The sequence below is a fragment of the Triticum dicoccoides genome, chromosome 2A, assembly GCF_002162155.2.
Source record: "Triticum dicoccoides isolate Atlit2015 ecotype Zavitan chromosome 2A, WEW_v2.0, whole genome shotgun sequence".
In the NCBI taxonomy this organism is placed as follows: Eukaryota; Viridiplantae; Streptophyta; class Magnoliopsida; order Poales; family Poaceae; genus Triticum; species Triticum dicoccoides.
Window position 1 is genome coordinate 685426775 of NC_041382.1, and position 21715 is coordinate 685448489.

At 42.7% G+C, this 21715-nt stretch overlaps 1 pseudogene; it reads right to left on the bottom strand.

Annotated features, from left to right (window-relative positions):
• Positions 1-14467: 14467 nt before the first annotated feature.
• The window catches only part of LOC119358111, a 13802-nt pseudogene continuing 6554 nt past the window's right edge, over positions 14468-21715 (bottom strand).

The following is a 21715-nucleotide window of genomic DNA, read 5'->3' on the forward strand; positions in this document are numbered from 1 at the left end:
AGTCTGAAAAACCATGCTCGTGCTATTTAGTATATTCTCATGCCTTTTACAAGGAATGGGCAGATATTTCAAGGAAATGTGTGGCAATAGTCAACCATCAACGCGTCGTTTACTGGGTTAACAACTATACAAAAATGAAATACATGCTTGAAAAACATGATGCATGGTGTGGTACCATGGTATGGCCTCACCGTGCCCTGGTAAAAATGTCGTCATGCATGCCTTTCATAAATCGAACAAGCACCGAGGAAGTTTCATGGTTTCGAGGGGGAAATCACCAAGATTGAAGGGGGATCCAAATTTCCTTTGTCCTCTGTCCACGAGTTTTTTTTCTATGATGAACATGCAACCTGCAAATCACCGTGTTCAAATTTGGCACTTTTCCGGGTTTATTTGCCATATTTAGAGGATTATGTGTATTTCCTAGGCATTAATGTACATAATTAAAATTCAAACAATCAATGCATGAAAGTGTGCACAAGAATGGCCTGGAAAACCATGCTCGTTCCATTTACTAAATTCTCATGCATTTTACAAGGAATGTACAAATATTTCTATGAAATGTGTGGCAATAGTCAACCACAACCATTTGTTTGTTGGGTTTTCAACTATAGAAAAATGAAATAAATGCTTGAAAAACATGACGCCTCGCATAGTGCCATGGTATGACCTCACCATGCCCTAGTAAAAATTTGAGAAGGTTTGGCTTATGTCGTCATGCACGCCCTTCGTAAATCGAACCAGCACCGAGGAAGTTCCATGCTTTCGAGGGAAATCCCCAAGATTGAAGGAGAATCCAAATTTCCGTCCTAGTTTGCCATTCAGTTTTTTTCCCAACAATCAACATACCACCTCAAATGCAACGTGTTCAAATTTGACATTTTTTCAGGCTCATTTACCATATTTATGGGATTATGTGCATTTTGAGGCATTAATGGACATAATTCAAATTCGAACAATTGGTGCATGAAAAGGTGCACAAGAACGGTCTGAAAAACCATGCTCATGTTAATTAGTACATTCTCATGCCTTTTACAAGGAATGGGCAAATATTTTCAAGGAAATGTGTGGCAAACCATAAACGCGTCGTTTACTGGGTTAACAACTATACAAAAAATGAAACATTGATATGTCTCCAACGTATCTATAATTTTTTATTGTTCCATGCTATTATATTATCTATTTTGGATGTTTAATGGGCTTTGATATGCTCTTTTATATTATTTTTGGGACTAACCTATTAACCGGAGGCCTAGTGCCACTTTCTATTTTTTTTTGCCTATTTTAGAGTTTTGCAGAAAACGAATACCAAACGGAGTTCAAACGGAATGAAACCTTCGCGATGATCTTTCTTGGATCGAAAGCAATCCAGAAGACTTGGAGTCAAAGTCTGGAACTCCACGAGGAAGCCACGAGGCAGGAGGGCGCACCCCCACCCTCGTGGGCCCCTCGTAGCTCCACCGACGTACTTCTTTCGCCTATATATACTCTTAAACCCTAGAAACATCAGGGAGAGCCATGAAACCACTTTTCCACCGCCGCAACCTTTTGTACCCTTGAGATCCCATCTTGGGGCCTTTTCCGGCGATCTGCTGGAGGGAGAATCGATCACGGAGGGCCTCTACATCAACACCATTGCCTCTTCGATGAAGCGTGAGTAGTTTACCACAGACCTTCGGGTCCATAGTTATTAGCTAGATGGCTTCTTCTCTCTCTTTGATTGTCAATACAAAGTTCTCCTCGATGCTCTTGGAGATCTATTCGATGTAATACTCTTTTGTGGTGTGTTTGCCGAGATCCGATGAATTGTGGATTTATGAACAAGATTATCTATGAATATTATTTGGTTCTTCTCTGAATTCTTATATGCATGATTTGATATCTTTGCAAGTCTCTTCGAATTATCGGTTTAGTTTGGCCTACTAGATTGATCTTTCATGCAATGGGAGAAGTACTTAGCTTTGGGTTCAATCTTGCGGTGTCCTTTCCCAGTGACAGTAGGGGCAGCAAGGCACGCATTGTATTGTTGCCATCGAGGATAAAAAGATGGGGTTTATATCATATTGCTTGAGTTTATCCCTCTACATCATGTCATCTTGCTTAATGCGTTACTTCGTTCTTATGAACTTAATACTCTAGATGCATGCTAGATAGCGGTCAATGTGTGGAGTAATAGTAGAAGATGCAGAATCGTTTCGGTCTACTTGACACGGACGTGATGCCTATATTCATGATCATTGCCTTAGATATCTTCATAACTATGCTCCTTTCTATCAATTGCTCGGCAGTAGTTTGTTCACCCACCGTAATACATACTATCTTGAGAGAAGCCACTAGTGAAACCTATGGCCCCCGAGTCTCTTTCCTATTATATTGCATCTCTTTTATTTACATCGCATCTCTTTTATTATTTTGCAATCATTACTTTCCAATCTATACAACAAAAATACCAAAAATATTTACTTTACTATCTCCATTACATCTCACTTTTGCGAGTGAGCGTGAAGGGATTGACAACCCCTCACGTTGGTTGCAAGGTTCTTGATTGTTTGTGTAGGTACTAGGTAACTTGGGCGTTGTCTCCTACTGGATTGATACCTTGGTTCTCAAAACTGAGGGAAATACTTACGCTATTTTGCTTCATCACCCTTTCCTCTTCAAGGGAAAACCAACGCATGCTCAAGAGGTAGCAAACACATGATTGGAAAACATGACGCGTGGCGTGGTGCCATGGTATGGCATGCCCTGGTAAAAATTGGATAATGTTTTCCTTATGTCGTGATGCACGCCTTCCATAAATCGAACCATCACCGAGGAAGTTTCATGGTTTCAAGGGGGAAATCATCAACATTGAAGGGGTATCCAAATTTCCTTTGTCCTTTATCCATGAGTTTTTCTGCGATGAACATACAACCTGCAAATCACCGTGTTCAAATTTGGCACTTATCCGGGTTCATTTGCCATATTTAGGGGATTATGTGCATGTCCTAGGCATTAATGCACATAATTCAAGTTCAAACAATCAGTGCATGAAAAGGTGCACAAGAACGGCCTGGAAAACCATGCTCGTGCCATTTAGTAAATTCTCATGCCTTTTACAAGGAAGGGACAGATATTTCGATGAAATATGTGGCAATAGTCAACCACAAACGTTTGTTTATTGGGTTTTCAACTATAGAAAAAAATGAAATAAATGGTTGAAAAACATGACGCCTGGCATGGTGTGCCATGGTATGACCTCACCATGCCCTGGTAAAAATTTGAGAAGGTTTGGCTTATGTCGTCATGCATGCCCTTCATAAATCGAACCATCACCGAGGAAGTTTCATGCTTTCGAGAGGGAAATTACCAAGATTGAAGGGAAATCAAAATTTTCTTCGTTCTTTGCCTTGGAGTTTTTTCTACGACGAACATACACCCCGCAAATTACCGTGTTCAAATTTGGCATTTTTCCGGGCTCATTTACCATATCTAGGGGATTATGTGTGGCATTTAGCACACATAAATCTAATCCAGCTACAGGTGCACGGGTGTGATGTGAGGGATGTGGATTGTCGTTCGATCGCGGCGCATCCTACGGTGCACACGCGCGATCCGCATGGCTGGGGTTCTGGCCAATCATAATGCAACACACAATAGGATCAGTGCACACTGTTTCCGGAAGCGACAGAGATGAACCTTGTGTGATAATGAACGAGTAAAATTGTTAGGGAAGCCAAATTTATGTTGTCGTTTGTCGTTGAGCTCTTGAATACCACCGCACTATACGGCTGCCCAGCCCCTCCGTCCCAAAGCTCTCTCCAGGCGTCGTCCATGGCACTGCGGCACACAGTAACTGGTAAGAAAGCGATGGCATCCCGCTGCGCCGCGTTCCTCGCCGCCTGCGACCGCACATATGGTAAGGAAATGATGGCGTCTCGCCGCGGCGAGTTCATCGCCGCCGCCGGCCAGACAATTACATGGGCGGACTTTGAGGCTGTCATGGCCAAATGGGTGATGGATTTAGAGGCGGCCAAAGCCGCACAGAAGGAGCGGAAAAGGCAGAAAGCAGTCAAGAAAAGAGAGTCCCGCCGCCGTAAGAAAAAAGAGGCCGCACGCCATGGTGAGGAGAGCTTGGCGGAGATCGAAGCACGATGGGCTGCCACCTACAAGGTCGGGAAGGAGAAGGCCGGTGTCTGGCCAGCATGCCCCGATGGCAGCATGTGAGAAGTAGTTTAAGTTTGTAGTATTAGAGCAAATTACCAGTAGTACTTTAAGTTTGTAGTATTAACATACAATGTCGGCAAGAACATCCTTTGAGGGCTTTGAGCATTGCTTAGCATGTGTGTCCGTGTGCGTTTTTTTGCGTTAATCATTAGAAGATCACAATACACTGTTTCTATGCCGTATCCGTCTGTGTTTTTTTTGCGTTAATGATCCATAAGTCAGTTACCTGTGCGATGTTTCCTAATAAACCAGGCGTACCATTGACCGAAAAAAATCAACTACACGTGTACATTTTTTGAAGATGGGATCTGCCAACTTTATTTTTTCTCGCACACGAGTATTTTACGCGCTTCATCTGTGTTGTGTGTTTCCCCCGCTCAAGTTTCAAGTTTCGCAGCAAAATTTTCATTAGGCGCGAGATTTCAGAATTTATTCGTCCAACCACATCCAACCCTCAGTATCCCCCCTCGCACCTCCCCCTACCGGCATCTCAAACCACCACTGCCGCAACCACATCTTCAACTACATCTACGTTCTGCTCGGATCCAGTCAGGTAACCCATCGATCTCTATCACGGCCCCGGCTTGATTTCTTAAATGGCGCCTACGAAAGATCCTCATGGCTCCAAATCCCCACCGCTAGGAGCTGATGGCGGTCCATGGCGCGATGGTCGTTGTGCATGTTGACCTGGAGGAACATCTCGCCTCCGCTGCCACCGCCGAGATGGTGCAGGCTCTGGCCTAGATGAAGTGCCCCAGCGACTACCCCCCAGGACGTAACATGTAAGATCTGACCAGCTAAATCTTACCAGTACCACTTGCAACGGCTATGATTTGTACGGTTGATGTATTAAGCATGTTCGTGCCTTGTTTATTTCAGTACTGCACATTGTGTGATATTCAAATATTACCGTGTGCAGCTCAATTTTCACCAATACCAGCAACAAACTTACAATACATGACTCAGGATATCACTAGATATGCTGCCCATTTGCTATTTTTAGTGGATGCTAACCCTGTTGTACTTAATATGCATGTCCATGTACTTACGCAAGGTCATAACGGCTGATGTTGTTGTTTGCCGTCGAGGTTAGCTGCATCCCATGTCTTACAATATTTCACATCATTTGTGCAATTCAAGTTTAACTTCTACCATTTACTAGTTGCCTGTAAGTACACATGTCAGTGCCACTAATGCATGCTTCGACCCCGAGGAACAGCTCGCCTCCGCGGTCGCTAACTTTGGACGGGCTCTGGCCAAGACGAAGTGCCCCAGAAACTACCTCTCAGGACTTATCAAGTATGTACTCACCAGTTCAATCTTACCAATACCAGTTGCAATTAATGGTTACATTCTGTACGGTCGATGTATTAAGCATGTTCTATTAAATATGCCTAACACATTTTTGCTACTTTCCCTACCTTTTTATAGACATCTCGGCCATTCTCTACTCTGGCAACACCTGCCTTGTGATGTTTAACTATACCAATTGCATTTTTATTAGTACCTGTTTCAATGTCTATTAAGCCTGTTGCAATTAATAGTTGAATCCATTTTTAAACAGTTGTATTTCAATGGCTACAAACTTACAAAACATGACTTAGGATGTTGGTAAGCCTGTTGCAATTAACAGTTGTATCCATTTTTTAATCTGTCCATTTGCTACCATACTACTCTCTGCAATGAAGATATACTAGAGATGTTGCCCATTTACTATTTTTTGTGGATGCTAATCCTGTTATACTTAACATGCCTATCCATGTACTTACGCATGGTCATAACGGTCGATGCTGTTTTTGCCGTCGAGGTTAGTTGCATCACATGTCTTACAGTATTTCACATCATTTGTTCAATTGTAGTTTAACTTCTACCATGACTGGTTGCTTGTAGGTACACATGTCAGTGGCACTGATCCACCCTTTGACCCGGAGAAACAGCTCGCCTCCGCTGCCGCTGACTTTGGGCGGGCTATGGACAAGATGAAGTGACCCAGCAACCACCTCTCAGGACTTACCAAGTATGTACTCACCAGTTCAATCTTACCAATACCAATAACAAGTAATGGCTATGTTTTGTAAGGGTGATGTATTAAGCATGTTGTAGTAAACACGCCTAACACGTTTTAGCTATTTTCTCTACCTTTTTATAGACAACTAGACCATTAACTGCTCTGGCAGCACCTGCCCTGTGATATTTAACTCTCTCAATTGCATTTTTATCAGTACCGGTTTCAATGGCCATTAAGCTTGTTGCAATTAACAGTTATATCTATTTTTAAAAAGTTGTATTTCAATGGCTACAAACTTACAAAACATGAATTAGGATGTTATTAAGCATGTTACAATTAACAGTTGTATCCATTTTTAATCCGTCCCTTTGCTACCGTGCTACTCTTTCGCAATGAAGATATCACTACAGATGTTGCCGTTTTATTACTATTTGCTATTTTTGGTGGATGTTAACCCTGTTGTAGTTAACATTGGCTTTCCATGTACTTACACAAGGCTATAATGGGCGATGTTGTTATTTGTCGTCGAGGTTAGCTACATCTCATGTCTTGTACACCATCTATTCCTAAATATAAGTATTTTTAGAGATTCCGATATAGACTACATAAGGAGCAAAATGAGTGAATCTAGATTCTAATCTAAACTATATATATAATTCTATATACATCCGTATGTAGTTCATATTGAAATCTCAAAAAAAAATACTTGTACTTAGGAACATATGTAGTTGTATTTTATATCATTTGTGCAATCTTAGTTTAGCTTCTAACATTTACTGGTTGCTTGTAGGTACATATATGAGCGGTACTGATTCACACTTCGATCCCTTTTGCGTATGGGGCAATGAGATATTCATGAACAAGCGTCAAGTGAGGAAACTAAGAAAGATTGTTAGGCGAAAGAAACAGATGATTGGTATTAAGCTCTTTATTTACACTTTGTCCAAGACAACAGTGAATTTTAGGTTGGTAAGTAATGTGTTGCCTTTCCCCCTGCCCACAACAAGTTACTCTATTAGACCTCAGTATCTGCTATTTTTCTCTTTGCAGTGGTTTCCGAAGCTATTTACTGATGATTACCTTGTAAACTACATACCGGAGTGGAGGCAACTAAGGTTAAAGTTTATAATTCATACTACCATGATACTGCTCTATAAGTCTTTCTGAAGGCGGTGAAGAATGGGCGGACGATCGTCACAAGGGGTTGAACAAAAGTTCTTCGTGCCTATGGCATGCAGGAAGGCACACTATGGGCATTCCGCTTCTTTAACACCGTCGGCAGTCAAAATGATTTACACTTGTCTCTTCATCTTTACCGCCTTTAAATATTGTGCTTCATCATAGTTAATTGCTGCCTAATCCTGTAATTACTGAACATATTATACTGGTAATTTTATTTATGGATTCGTTGTTGAACCATTGTGCTGAGAATTTGAATTGCACGTTTCATATTTCAAAATTTCCAATTCGTATAATACTACAGGAAAAAAATTAAATATATACAAGAGCAAATAAAATAATGTGCACACGGTTAGAAAGAAAACAACATGTGCGATGTAAAAAGAGAATAGACGGTCATGGAACTTTGCAAACGATTCTGGCAGTAAAAGCGCTTGTGATGGATAGCCGAATGCCACATAGTTTTCTACATCAAATCGTGTGTGATGTAGTTCATAAAAGCAAACAGTTAACCAAGGCAGAGCGTGTGTGTGATAGTTACACCTTTCACACACGACTGTATACATAAAACTGTGTGGGATGTACATACGAACGGAAACATTTTTCCTGAATTGACTATGTGGGATGTACATAAGAATGAAAACGTTTCCCCTGAATTGATTGTGTGGGTTTACATAAGAATGGAAACGTATCCCTTGGATTAACTATGTGTGATATACATACCTACGAAAATATTTTTCTGGGATTCAACGTGCGGGATGTACATACCTACGGAAATGATTGGGTTTCGATGCCTCGCCCGATCGCACACGAGCTCATTTGGTGTCCCAGGAGGCCCTATCCCTGACGATTCCTGGGTCGTGTGGGAAGGACCCCCTATCGCCCATACTCATTTGGCGACGGTTCCAAATGTCATCGCGGAAAGGGGTTAAAAACCGTTTGTATAGCACCGACGCGTACAAGTGTTTCGTCAGGGATTAATCAGTCAAGTTTAGAACTTTAAATATTTTGTTGGCTGGTTTCACAAGGCATTGGTTGATCAGGCAGTAGAAAATACTCCCTTCGTCCCATGATATAAAAGCACTTGATGGATCAGTTAGGTTTATTGTTTTGTGGGTGATGCATCATTTAGGTTGTGGTGGACAGAATGTGATTTAAGGTAGCGGTTGGACCTCGCGCCGTTGTCGAAGGCGTGGCTGTAGGCACTGTGGCAGATGGCAACTGCACTGTCAGTTTCTAGGATGAATGGTGAACGGATCCACTCAATGGCAAGGGCAGCTCCTTCCATGCACTTGACTTATGTTGTAGTACACTCCTATTGCACTTGACTTGTGCTGTACTACACTCCTATTGTCCTGGTTTACTAAGTATTCCCTCTGTTTGTTTTTTTATCGAGTCAGGGCGGCAATCAAACGAGCCATCGAGCCATCAAGTCGTACGGGAGGACATAACTGTTTTTTATTTGGGGGAACGAGAGGACAGAAGTGGATCTTTCAAGTACTCTCATCTCTCAACTGAAAAAAGAAGTACTTTGATCTCTGTAATATAGTCTTCTTTATGCATTCAGCTCGCGAATGCTATATCTCGCTTACTACGAGGTACATCAGCGCCCGCATTCGGCGCTCCTGCTATTTAGTTGGACTAGTAAGCGGTTTTCCTTTTGCATGAGTTCATCTCACATGTTTCTTATTTATGTAGTGATTTTTTGGTTCGGTGTATAGTGCATTGCTTCTCACCCGGCTCACCTTTTCTTTTTATGCTATGTTTAAGGTTCCTTTCTTCTTATTATTTTTCATTTTTATTTTGGGTTTCTTGTTCCTTACTTTTTGCCGTCCTTATTTTTCTTTTTTTTCTTTTTCTAGTTTTTCATATATATGTGTTTAATAAACATCGAACATTTATTGAACATTGTTTAGATGGACGTTGAATATTTTTCAAAAGGGACAATTCCATTTCTCTCTCTAACTTGAGCCACCACCTGGCATTTGCCCCTAATTTTTAGGTATGCTCAAAAATACCTCTCTTCTGTCAAGTCACATTACAGAAATGCCTTTTTGTGCCGTTACCGTCCGGTCAAAGGGGTTTGACCATCTGGTGAACAGTAACATGGTGAACAGTAAATTTTAAAAAATAGCAAAAAAATAAAAAAAATTGAATTTTTGTGGGATCGAAGATACTCAAGGGATCAAGGTGCGTGCAAATTTTAACGTAGTTTGGACATTCCAGCATCTCGTGTTAAAGGAAAAACTTTAAAATGTACATTGTGAACAGCAAATTAAAAAAAATAGCTAGAAAATCCAAAAAAATATGAAATTTTTTGGCATCAAAGAGGCTTGGGTGCGTGCAAATTTTTGTTGTGTTTCAACACTGTAGGAGCTCTTGGAGAAAAAAACAAAATTTGGCGCAGAAAAAAACTTTGAAAAAATGCACTATTTTGTTTTTTTTGCTAGAGCACCTCGCATGTCATTTGATCACAAAAATTTGCAAGCACCTTGCGCACCCAAGCCTCTTTGATGCCAGAAAAATTCATATTTTTTAAAATTTTCTTGCTATTGTTTTTGAATTTACTGTTCACAGTGTATAGATTTATATTTTTTCCTTTGCCACAAGTTCCTGGAATGTCCAAATAGCGCAAAAATTTGCACGCACCTTGCGCCCTTGAGTATCTTCGACCCCACAAAATTTCATATTTTTTTGATTTTTTTGCTATTTTTTCGAATTTACTGTTCACCATGTTACTATTCACCAGACGGTCAAAGCCTTTTGACCGGACGGCAAGTGCATTCCTATAAGGTGAATTGACAGAAGAGGGGTATTTTTGAGCATACCTGAAAATTAGGGGCAAATGCCAGGTGGTGGCTCAAGTAAGGGGAAGAAATGGAATTGTCCCTTTTCAAAAATGTCAAGAACATTTTAAAAAAATGTATGTTTCTCTGAATTGCTAGATTATTATTATATGTTATGAAGATTTTTATAAAATCAAGTGCCTAAATTTATATTTTATGAATACTTCTTCAAATGTTATGAACATATTTTTAAACCCATTTTATAGGAATTAGATTTTTTTTAACATTTTCATGAATATGTTTTTGGAAGAATTATGAACATATGTTTAATATTTTTTCCCTTTCTTTATATTTTGTTTTTTAAATGCACATTGAAAGCTTTAAAGATACACTTCAAACATTGCTCTAAATACATGTCAAACATTTTTCAGATACAAGTCGAACATTTCCAAATACACTTTGAAAATTTTGGGAATACATGTTGAACATTTGTCAAATGCATGCTGAACATTATTCAAATACACTGTGAACACTTTTTTAAAGACAATGTGCACATCTTTACAACACTCATTTATCATTTTTCAAATACGCGCCGAACATTTTTATAAAGACTCTATGAACATTATTCTAAATAACCTGGTCATTACATGTTGATCATTTTTGAATACACCAAATAAATTAAAATGAATGATGATAATTTTTAAATATGTGATGAACAATTTTCTCAAATACAAGTCTAACATTTTCTATAGATCGGTACAAAAATAGTAAATTTCTTAAACTATTTTCTAAAAGCAATGTAAAATCAAAAACATAAAACATAAAAAATTGAAGCAAGAAAAGAAACCCTGCATGTGTGGCTTCCGTGAGAAGTGTGCCTCGCATTCTCCCGTTACAGGCCTGGCTTATGCATGTGTCACTGCACGCGACGATTATTCTGCGAAATACAAAGCATAATGTTGACTAAATTGGTTAGTTATCAGTTTCATTCCAATCTCACAAAAAGTTACAAAGTTTTAACAACTTATGATTTTGGCAAATATTGGCAAGAATGTTAGCGGCAAACCAATCAACAACATAGACCCACCTGCCTCCAGCTCGAAAACCACATTTGGTGCTTCAGGCGTCTGTTACTTCATTACCCGTCACTCACGTACACCCTCGATCCCTTCTGTCTGGAGAACTAGGCCGACCCATATAGAGTTTAGTTTTTCAAGAGCCCCATCGGTTTTGGGAAGCTTCTCAACCATTTTTTCTTTTATGTGTTTTTTGTCTTTTGGTTTCACTTGTTTTTGTCTGCTTTTTTATCTGTTTCATTATTTTTCCTTCATTTCATTTTTTTTCAAATGCGTGAACCTTTTCTCAAATTTGAAAACTTCTTTTTACAATTTTCGTGAACTTTTCCCAAAGTATGATTTTTTTTCTCAAATTTTGTGATTTTTTGCAAATTTGTGAAATTTCCACATTTTGCGATTTTTTTCCAGATTTCAAAACTTTTCTGGTCTTGAAAATTTTCCAAATTTATGAAGTTTTTCCAAAATGTTTTAACTTTTAAAAAATAACTCTTTGAACATTTTTTAATCTTTTTAAAAAATCATGATCTTTTTAAAAATTCATGAACCTTTTTCGAATTCGTGAACTTTTGTTGCATGTTTGTGATTTTTTAAAAATCGATGGATATTTTAAATTCTTGAACTTTTTCCGAATGTGCCGAAATTTTGATCATACGGTTGATTTGGTCATGCCAATTTTTTGGTAGGGCTAGACTGGGCTCAATCCAAACAGACTCTTGAGACTGAAGACGGCCTTGCTCTCTACTTCGAGTTGTCGTTACTACAAGAATGCCCAGCAGTGGCGGGCGCTAAATATCCATGAGTGACGGTACAAACTTGCTCGCCATTGTTATTGTCGGTACCTGTGGCGGGCACTGACCGGTGCCCGCCATTGATATATTTTGCCAAGCCAAAAGAAAAAGAGTTGTCATGGCAGTGTTTTTGGCTGCCATGGCAACTGTTTTAATTTAAGAACATATCTTCTATGTTTAACACTTTCGCATAACGCTACAATAAATGCACACAACATATATGTTCAATGAAGTGCTAGTACGATAGAAGTTCAAGTACGAAGTTGGGATCAACACCAAGAAGCAAGTATGGTGATTGCGAGACATTGTACCACAAATAGATGTTGTCTGTATCATCCTCTTCGTCAAGAACAACATGCATGCCCTCCCAGCTTCGATCTTCATTTTTATTGCAATCTGTATCCAACTAGGACTACAAAGTAAATCAGTGTGCCTCGTTGGTGACCATAAGGGTCAAGGGTATGCCATTTTTAGCAAGGACATATTGAGCTCAAATGTATCGTCCCCCTACATGGACAGTTTCACCCTTCCCTAAGAAGGGATGCACAGAGCATAATTAAAAGAAAACAACAAGTAGTCATTTTTGGGCGCAACTTTATAAATGTGTGCAACTCATCATCCACAACACAAGTTGAATGAAAATGTATTGTCCTCCTCAAAAAGTCCTCCTAAAGATCAATTTGGATTTCATTGTAATGACGGTGCACCCTGTAGCAGACACCTAGCCTGTTGTCGCCACACCATGGGCAATCTTGGTTCATTGCCTACATCCATGTTTAGAAATGAAATAGAAATCACATAGTTCATGACATCATTTATAAACTATAGAAATACACATTAAAAAGTAGGTTCCCAAAAAAATTGGCCATGACTTCTGCTAAAAGATGAAAATATCGAGTGCTAGAAATATGGCGAAACAGAAATTAATCAAAGTTCAACCATAATTTTGGCACTAATTTCTAGCCTTGCAAATTTCAAGCACTCCGAATAAAAATGAGCACCCGTATGGATAAGAGACCAGTAGAATAAAAGCCTACCAATTAATTAATATAAGAAAAGTCAATTAATGTCAACATCCAAAATATCAAAATAGTCTGATTAGCTGGATTATTTAGAAAAATTATCTATAGGCTTCCTCATGTACATGTGAATCTTTACACATGGTCCATATCGTTGTTCATCTTGTCGCACATATCAAAAGGATATAGGCTCCAATAGTTCTAGAGTGACACAACGGTATTATATTAAATGAGCGCAAGTAATTGGCTAATAACCACAAAAACATATGCTCTACAATTTTCTATTAGTTGCAATTAAGCAAGACAACCTACTTTTGTTGCATTGTAACTCTAAATCAACAAGAATTTTACTAGCACGTATAAATACACTATAGAACATTTCAGTGGCACAAGCTATTGTCTAGAAGAATATGACTTAATTTATTTTCTATGCTAAGATTTAAATGAGATTTGGTTAACTATCCATTGACAAGATAACATTATACATATATGTAAAACTGAACGCCAAACCTATGTTTTGATGCGTAAAAAATATCCGTAGTGATGCTACAGAAGGAGGCTATGGAGGAAGACGCTTAATACTTGGAGACTGAAGCCGCTGAAGCGCAAGGAGGCGGGGGGAGCGGGAGTGGCACCAGAGGAGGAGCGGCGACATGGTGAGGGCTTCGCTATTCGAGGACGAGGCCATGGCGGTAGGGCCAGCGTGACGGCGGACGAAGGACGGTCGTGGCGGCGAGGAGGGCGACGGCGCGATTTGGGAGGAGGTGAATCTGGTTTGGAGATGTGGTGCGCAGTCCCCGCCCTAAGTATTTGTTTCGGTCCTGGAGTTCCGTTGAGGGCAAGGAGCCCTAGTTTGTTATTGTCATGCTCTAAAGTGGCCCCGGTGCCCAGACTGTTTTCTTTGTTATTTGTACTGTTATGAACTTAAGGTGTTGTAATTTGGAACTATGTCGGATGCTATCTTGATTGGCTTTATTAATTTAAAGTTGAACGCTTCTTGCGTCTTTGTTTTTAAAAATAATAATATTTGTAACCACAAACCTCTACAAAATTTTCCATGCCCATTTGGCAATATATAAGACACCAATTCATGATCTTGCTACCTTGGCCTAACAAACCACTCTTTGTCCGAAACCCCTATTTTATCGTACCGGAGCAAGATAACTAGTGACCCAAAACAACTGGCACTCACACATTAATTTCTACCACTTTATACACATACAGAAGACTCTGTTACATCACTGCATATACTTGGCATGGAGTTTTTATATTTTCAAAAGTAAAGTTGCCGCCAACGATGTAGTTGGTGGTACTGGAAATGCAAAACGGTCCACCGACGCACACAAATTCCAGATAAGCAATTGCAGCTGCCGATCGAGCAACATTACAATTACATGACCCTCCTTCATCCGAACACATAGCTATTCTCCAGGGCTTTGAAAACAGATGGCTCTTCCTCCATCACCTTCACCAACTCTGGCACCGCGTGGACGTACACAACCCAATCGCCGTCCCCGCGTGCGCTCGGCATCGGCATGATGTACCCCGTGTCAGCGGGCCACGGAAAGTGATATGACGCGAACGCCGGCAGACCCGTCCCGAAATCGGCCTCCCACCGGGAAGCCCATCCCCGATGACACGATGCACGCCATCGCCTCCGAGCCGCCGGTGCCACCCAGGTACGCCCTGGCAACGGCCGGCTTGGGCCGCAGCGCCTCCACCCAGTCGATGAGCCCCCGGAAGTGCTCGCCCGTCGCGGCCTCCCGCACCCACCGATGCACGTCGTCCGCCACGTCCGCGAGCGTCATGCTGCGGCGAAGTTCGTCGGTGCCGATGACGCCGTACGGTATGGTCAGCAATTGCCGAAGTAGGCCTTCATGGCGCCGTCGGGGAACATGCGAGCACGCTCGTCCACCACCATGCCCATGCAGCACAGACGCTGCTGTCCGGAGGCCGCCATGGAGCAGAGCTGCCACAGGTGCGCCGTGAATGCCTCGAGCTTCGTGCGCCCTGGCCCGGCCAAGGCATGCAGCGTTGCGACGTCGTGCGCTGCTACGTGGTAGATGCGGTTGATGGAGGTGGCAGCGGCCGAGGCCGAAGGGAGAGGCACGGAGCTGAGAGGAGAGAACAGGCGGTCGATCAGGGCGTCGCTGGTATACGTGCGCGGCGATGGGTCGCGTGGGGCGACCACGGAGCGGTCGAAGGACGGGGCCGGGGGTGCGGAGCCACCACGGGATGCGGCGGCCCACGCCACTAGGAACATGTTGAAGGAGTAGGCGTCGCAGACCCGGTGATCAAAACTCAAAAGTGCAGCCGACGACGGCGCCGCCGCACTTAAACTTGGTCACCTGCGCTCGTGCATGCACCATGCAACGCAATTAGCACTCGGAAAACAAAAGAACGTCAGGTCACGAGATTTGGTAGGAAGCAAATACATTTTGCTGAACACTGTATTATTATCTTGATTATATTACGTGAGAAATATATAGTTTCTACCCGAAATTTGCTAGCATGATACATCTATCTATCTTTTGTATTTAGAGGATTTGATCGAGTTGAAATTCTCCCTCTTCTATAGGAATATTTTTTGCGAAATGAGTCAAATTTGTTTAACTCACCATCTGAGTGTGTGCATTGAATAAGAAGTGCCATCATTTATCGAGTTAAAATAGTCGAGTGCAAGTGTCAAGTGTGTATAAATATATATTGTTTTTGTAAGAAGACCTCCGATGAGGTAATCTACTACTTTCCTCCTACTGTGATAATCAACTTGACTGGACAAATACTCCCTTCATTCCTAAATATTTATCTTTTTAGAGATTTCAAATGGACTAACACATACGGTGTATATAGACATATTTTAGAGTGCAGATTCACTCATTTTGGTTCGTATGTAGTCACTTGTTGAAATCTCTAGAAAGATAAATATTTAGGAACAAGGGGAGGGGGTATGAGTTAGCACAAAATTGTAATATTAAGAAAATCAATTAGAATTTCAATGGTAGTATTCTTTCTCCATTCTTTATGGAATACTCCCTCTCTCCCTCCCGTTTTAAAGGCCCTCTCAAAATTTTCAGATTTCGATTGTATTATTCCCACTTTGAGTCTCATTCAACAGAAGTAATTTGAGTCACACATCAAATTTAATCCATGGAGATGAGAGTGAGTGAATTATAGGTCATGCATGCACTCTAAGGAGTTGTATATGAAGTTGATAGGATGCCACTTGCAATCTTAAGGAATTGTCTTGCCTCGGTCCTACGCACAAAATAAGTTTTGAGTGGATGTGTAGATTCTCCAAAAATAAACGAAATGAATAGTATTCATGCGAAATTCCCGTACGTGTTTCATACAAACCGAATGCATGTATATGAAATTTTCCTCTGGAATCTTTGTTCCTATGTTTTTCCTGTAAAAGTCATTCAAACTGAATGTTATTTTGCATGCACCACACACTGCCCTTAGTACGAGTAAGTTCCACAGTAAAACCAGATCAAAGTCAGCAAATTTGCTTATGTGACAATGATTTAATGAGAAAAGAGATGATTTGAGTAACATAGCTAGTTACTTATACTATGAGTAACATCAGACATACCAAAATAAGATGAGTCTAGAAGATAATAAATAAAGTGTTGTATGACACTACACATATGTTACTCCCCACTATAGAGATAGTAACATAGACTACTAACTATGAGTAACATCACACATACCAAAACAAGATGAGTCTATAAGATAATAAATAAAGTGTTGTATGACACTACACATATGTTACTCCCCATTATAAAGGTAGTAATATAGACTACTAACATATGTATGTCACTAGTCTAAGTTACTTCCCTATATCAAAGATACGGGCAGACGTGGAAAAAATAAGGGGTTAGTTTGGATTAATAGGGGATGGACACGCTTTCCATCCGTGACAAACTGACCGCAGCTTTAGCATTTTGAATGAGCCCCTTTAAACATAAAGGGAGGGAGTATGATTCCTAATTTATTAGAAAAATTTGTGGTCAACGTTAAACTAAAAACTCAAGGGGCTTACATTCTGGCCACAAGTCAGTTGTTTTCGTTTCAGTCACTTAATGAACTTCGTCTAAAAGAGTGTTAACCTGGAAAATATCGAGAAAACTTTTGGCCAGGCTGACATGGCAACATGTGAGGGGAGAGGAAGCCCATGCGTGATGTAGCCTTGTCCATTAACTTAATGCAACTTTTTGTCAGGATTATCTTCAGATAGTCGCTTCCTTATCATACTATACCTGAACAGATATCACGCCGGCCTTCTTGGCAGGCACCAGTTTCTCGGCGCTCTCGTCCGGCAGAGCGAGCCGCACCTCCTGCAGCTGGGTTCCGTCAGCGGTAGCTTCCACGAAGTCCACGCCGCGGCCGCTGCACAGCAGCTCCGGTTCCCCTGCAGCGTTGGCCACGACCTCCCCGGCTAGCGGGTAGTAGGCCACCAACACCAACACCCGTTGCCTATTGCCTATTGCCTATTTCCAACTGGATGGTGCATGGTAGGGTACTATTTAAAGAATGGAGGATTGTATTACCTATCCGTATATCCAAGACTATACACAATGTGCATTGGTGGAGGACTCCGGTGGGCAAGGTGTGGCGGCCGCCACACCTTAATTGGGTGCAAAATATTTTTTATACGTATGCCTATACTGCTCTCGACTGCTGGCTACGCTCGCTCTAGTCGAAAATCGCTAACACGGAGAAAGGAGAAAGAATCCCGTTCACTAAACAGAGAAAATGGGCCTGAGAGGCAGTTGGGCCACGAACCAGCGAGCGCTCAACACACACCAGAAGAGGTTGATACTTGGCGCCATTCTTTGTTTGAATGCAGGATGGCGCGTTGTGTGTGGGCGCTCGGAGATGAGGAGATTCTTAAGCACGTGATATCCAACAAAAGTGATGATGCGAGACTCTGGTTGTTCTGGTTGTTTGACACGGTGAATCAACATGACCTCGCGAGAGTTTTGATCACCATGTGGGCAATATGGTGAGCTCGACGGAGAGCGATACATGATGATGAGTATCAAAGTCCCACGTCAACGATGTGCTTTGTAAACCGATACTTGCAGGACTTGGAAATTGCCACCACAAGGACATCGACGAGACAGCCACATGCTGCGAAGCCAAGAACTCAAACATGGATCCCACCCGGGGGAAACGCGGCGAAAATTAATGCTGATGGTGCTATTTCCTGCGAGGGTACGACGGGAGCTGCAGCCGCTGTTTGCAGGGATCAACATGGCAATTACCTTGGAGCATCTGCGGTGGTATTTGATGGGTTGGTTGACGCTCCATGCCTGGAAGCTCAAGCATGCAATGAGGCTCTTGCCCTAGCGCAAGACTTGATTCTGACACATGCAATAATAGCGTCTGATTGCATCCAGGTTATACAAGACATCAACGGAGCTTCGAGTTCTTCTTCTTATGCTTTAGTTTTGAATGAAATTAGAGATAGAGCTACAGATTTTGTTAGCATTACTTTTCGGTTTGAGAACAGGGAGGCAAACTTTGAAGCACATGCCTTGGCAAAGGCGGCTTCGTCACTCCCTGCTGGGCGCCACCTGTGGCTAGGGAACTCACCAGACATTATTTGTATTCCTTCTGTGATTGTTGAATAAATCTCTAGTTCACCTCAAAAAAAAAAAACCACGAGGCACACGCACAGGTTTGCCTCGAAAAAAAAAACGCACACACACAGACACACGACGCACATGCCCCACTCGGTCACACCCAATTCCAAACCTACAGCGCGGCGGCAACAAGCCAACACGACGTAGAGCGGTCACCGGCGCACGACGGGGCGGTCGAGGACGGCTGGGGCGCTGGGAGTGGCGGGTGAGGGAGTGGCCTAACCGGACGGCAACACCGAGCCCTCGTTCACAGCCAGCAGGGCGCAGTGTAGAGTTGTGTTGTCCCCAGAAGAAGATGGAGAGGAAAGGCAAGGGGCCAGTAAAGCCAATGAAAAATGACAGAGGCATAGGTATGTTTCTCTGAATTTTAACAGCTCGTATTGTGGAATTGTAGTTATTTTAGTGAAAATTTTATGTTGATCTGAGAATCACATAAAAATAGGAGTAGCGTGTATATATTGACTCTTCTAGTTTTGCATCAAAAATCTTTCCTATTGAAGTATAAGTGAATTGTCCACCTTTCCTCATCAGCTTAAGCTTTTGAGTTGAACTGGTTGGTGCATGCAACACAATATGGTATCAAAGCCAGAGATCTTGAGTTCGAATCCTGGCAGGCGCGTTAATTAAAATAATTACAGCCCACTCTAATATCCACGTATGCGGCCCGAGGGAGCCTGCACGTGAGGGGGAGTGTTGAAGTATAAGTGAATTGTCCACCTTTTCTCATGAGCTTAAGCTTTTGAGTTGAACTGGTTGGTGCATGCAACTCAATATTTCCTTAAAACTTTGCCACACCTTAATTTTCTTTCGTCCTCCGCCTTTGACAATGTTTATATGCTTAGGATGATTAGCAAACACTCGATGGTGGCATACATGTCGTTGGTGTTTGGGGGACTGAGCCTAGCTCAATTGGTTGGGGGAGTGGATGTACAAACCCAACACCTGGTTCAAATTCACACGGAGGCGAATTTAGGTTAATATTTAATCTTGAGGACTAGGCTTTTCTCGTACTCATGTATTTATCATTGAGGATTAGGCTCGGTGCGTAACCGAGATTATAAATCCTAGTACTCATACTTAAAAGGCCGTATGCATCCCTAGCTGGTGCAGAGGCCGGGGAAGTGAAATTCTCCCCCAATTTCAAGATCTTGGGCCTGTCAGGCACCCGGGTCGTCCCCCGCTAGGGTGACTCGGGCGGCGCCCAAACCCTTGCCGTTGGGGACGCGATCTCCCTCTTCCCCTTCCTCCGCCGCCGTCGGAGGACGCCGCCGGGCTAAGCCTGGAGGCCGGCCGCGGCGGCGGTGGACTCCCTCTCTTCAGCGTCCTAGGGGTGGTGTGGGGCCCCTAAACACGTGGTGGCGCGGCCGATCCAATCTATGCAGCGTGGCGGCGATGGCTGCGATAGGCGACGGCGTGGTGGCCTGCCCTGCCTCGGGCGGCGGCTGCAAGCGCGACGCGTCACTGTGCCGGGAAGGGCGGTAGCTACGGTCGGCGGCGGCGGCGTGGAGGGCCTGGTGGACTGTTCAGCGACGCCTCTGGTCAGATCTGATCTGGCTGGCACATTCGACGGTGGTGGCCATCTCCTCCGTCGGAGCTGGTCGGCCTGAGGCTGGATGGTCAGATCTCGAGATCCGTCATCTACTCCCGGCTGCGAGTCGGGAAGACAGAGTTGTCGGTGAAAACCGAGCTGATGGCAGGCAATGGCGTTGTTCTGCGCCGTTACCTTGATGAAGGCATCATCGTGTAACTTCTGTCGACCCACTTGTGCTGCTCCGGGGGAAACCCGAGGATATGGTCTTCTAGATCAGACGATGGCGGTACTGTTGTGTCGTTTCTCTCTTGGGAGCATCATTTGTGGAGCAGCGCTGGAAGACAGAGGCAGAAGGTGGAGCGGCTTCACCTTGCATGGAGTTTCGGCGGAGATGTCAAGTCATGCCTAGCCTATTGGTGCTACTTTGTGTCATGCCTGGTCGGCAGGTGCTATGAACGACAGATCCTCCAGAATTTTCGCGTCTGGATGGACGAGCGCATGGCGGTGGTACCGTTGGGCGCCATGGTGGCGTCGACGGATGGACGGACTGGCAATGATGATGCAGATCTCTCTTATGAAGATGGGTCAGCGGTCCGATGGTGATGACGGCTTCTAAAACGTGTGCATGTGGTGTACGCTTTAGGTTTACTGGATCGGCTATTGGTTTCGATACGTTAGATGGATGGATAGGAGACGACACCGGTTTTACATATGAGGAGTGAGAGCACTTCATACTATCAAATTTTGTAGGTGTGAGTGATGGTTTCAGATGGCTTGATGTATGTTCTTGTTTGACATTTGTTGAATAATAAATAAAAATGGTTGTATGCATCTATTGATACAGAAGCCGGGTGTATATGCAGCATACAAAAAACTAGTTCTTCTCTTCTTTGGTTTTCCATTAGCATCCATCGATGCATCATGTGCAACATTCTAAATCACAGTTAAGAGACGGATGCGGTATTGGATCGAGACGACTCTTGCATATAGATGCTCGGTGACATCACTAGAAGGATCCTAGTTAAGCATATGTTGTATAAATATAGTTTCCTCTTAATTGTTGCTGGAGAAAATTTTCATTTTTGTTAAATGTGCTCTTCACTGGTCTACCATTTCGGCAATCGGGCTGGTTCTTTGTCTCGCTTGGTTGGTGTTTCCCTTTCACTTTAGATAATAAGTCGAGTAAGAGAATAGTATGGTCATTCTAGGACGCTTTGTAAGCACTACTAGAAGACGGGCCTATTGTCCCGGTTCGTAAGGATCTTTTGTCCCGATTCCTGAACCGGGACTAAAGGGTCGTTACTAATGTCCTGTCTCTTTAGTCCCGGTTCAGTCCAGAACCGGGACAGATGGGCCTCCACGTGGCCTGTGCGCGGAGCTCAGGCAGAAGGACCTTTGGTCCCGGTTGGTGGCACCAACGGGATCAATAGGTATCCACGCGTCAGCATTTCTGTGGCTGGGGTTTTTGTTT